The sequence below is a fragment of the Colobus angolensis genome, unplaced genomic scaffold, assembly GCF_000951035.1.
Source record: "Colobus angolensis palliatus isolate OR3802 unplaced genomic scaffold, Cang.pa_1.0 Scaffold42, whole genome shotgun sequence".
Lineage (NCBI taxonomy): Eukaryota > Metazoa > Chordata > Mammalia > Primates > Cercopithecidae > Colobus > Colobus angolensis.
In genome coordinates this window covers 4983132-4985370 of record NW_012117599.1, presented here as the reverse complement: position 1 = coordinate 4985370, position 2239 = coordinate 4983132, and positions in this window count along the sequence as shown.

The following is a 2239-nucleotide window of genomic DNA, read 5'->3' as shown; positions in this document are numbered from 1 at the left end:
CAGGGTCGGGGTTGGGCGACGGGGCTGGGGGAATGAGGGGTGGTGCTTCCAGGTGAGCCGGCCGGGAGGAGAGGCAAGTGGAGTAGAGGCTGCCAGCCGAGGTCCCATTAAAGTTGTCACTCGGGGGGAACAAGGAATCTTCCACCCCCGCCTAGTGTAGACCCTCGCAGTGCGGGCCGCCACCCTGCTGTCCCGCGCAGGGGGTGAGGGGGGATGAGCACGCGACTGTCCCCCCCCACCACCACCACACACACACTGTCCTCCAGGGGCAGGGCTGCGCGCGGGTCTCGACCCAGGGCACAAAGCGCGTCTCTGCAAGGACCACTGCGATTTCTCAGTGAGCTGTGGGGGTGCGGCCCGGGGGCAAGTGGGAGGCGGGGGGTCGGGGGAGACGCAAGCGAGCGGTGCTTGGCGGTCGGGGGAGATGCGGGCAAGCGGTGCTTGGCGGAGGACAGCAGCGACTGCTGGGGAGGAATAACCGGTGCCTGTCCTAAGGCGAACGTAGCTGGTCCGGAAAATGGGTCAAGGATGGAAAGGAACCGGCTAATTGCCCCCCTCCCCAGCAAGGGCACGTGGGTGTGGGGCTGCGGCCAGGAGCGGGCACTCGGAGCTCCACTCTGCCTCTCCCTCCCCTCCTCCGCTGCCCTCCTCTCCTTTTGCACCAGTGCAGGAAATGTTCCACTGACCTACATATTTTTCCAAACATACGTGACCTTTTTTTTTTTTTCCTCTGTGGGAGGAGACAGGCGAGAATCCAAGAAAAAGAAGCTGGAGAGAGAGAGGCGCGCGCGAGAAACAGGGAGGATTTTACCAAGGCTCCCGCAAACGCCAAGCGGAGGGAGGCAGAGGTGCAGAACAGTCCCCGGGTGGTGCCGGGGCTGCTCTCTGATGCCCTTCGGGGCTCCAAAACAGAGCCGGGTGAAAACCGGAGACCGTGAGCCCGGCCGAGGTCCGGAAACGTGGCCAGTTTCCCCTTCACCCGGGCGGCGGCGTTCACAGCGGGGGGGCGCCTGGGTGGAAGCCCCGGAGAGGGGAAAGGTCCCCCTGCACGCCCCCACGAGGTCACCGCTTCCCTAGCCTTAGGTGCCTGGCCTGGTGCAGCGCTCTGAGCGAGGCAGCCTTTTCCGGACGTCTCTCAGTCCCTCGTACATTCCGGCAAGTGGCTCTGGAAGGAAAGCGCCCCCGCTGGCCCTTTTCTGTCATACTCGATTTTGTGGCCAAAAGGGGTCTCCTAGGGCCTTTGCCCCGAGCGCGCCAGGCGCCTGCGGTGGACTGGGGGTCGCCCCCGACGCGGTTCCTCTGGCTGTCTAGTCCTCTCCCTCGAGTTTGAGACGTGCCCTCTCCCGCGCAGATCCGACCAACAGCGCCTTATTTGGGCATGCAACCCCACACCGTCAATTAGATCAAAACGCTCACACAGAGCTCCTTTCTCCCCCCCTGTAAAGTAGGTCATTCTCTTTATTTCCCACTTGTAAATTATTTGTGTCTAATTCTCCTCCTGAAAAATAATCAGCTGCAAGGAGCTTTGAGCATCCTAAGAGCAGCTGTTATTCTCAGGCTTGCTTCTGACTTGGAGGGCTTTTCAAGAAAGAGGAGGCGGCATTTGGCCCGTCATGGTTTTGAAGTCCCTCCCTTTCCCAAAGAAGAAACTTTTTTTTTGATGTATTTTATTTTGTTTTGTTTTTCTACCCCATCCTTTTCCTCCAAGCAAGTAGGTTTCACGCCGCCTTTAGAGCGTGGCCATGACTAATATTACTAAAGGATGAAATTGTGTACTTCGAACAGGTTTTAAAGCAGAATTTAAAGTCACCTCCCTTCCTTTTTTGCTCTGGAAGAGATTCCAACTCCCTTTTCCTACTCCCTTTTGGGAACATGTTGAAGAAGCATTAAATGATCTTTTAGGAAACCTGGAATGTCCTGTAGTAATAACTCATCAAATAATTCTGCAGTGCCAGCAATATTTTTGCTGTGGTCTCTTTTTCTCTGTTGTCCAGTAGATGCCCCTACTAAATGTGGTTTCTGCCTTTATAGTCTTGGAGATGATATGTATGTGGTTGTCATATTTATTCCAAACTCCATCCCATGTCCTAATGTTAATCCCACCCAGATGAGAAGGATACCTCTAAAATAGGCCACATATCCTATCTGACCATAAGGCAGAGTGGATTCTGCATCACAGAAGCCAGTTAGACTAGGCCCTTTCCCAAACATACAGAAGAGAGCTGCAGAGGAGAGTTGA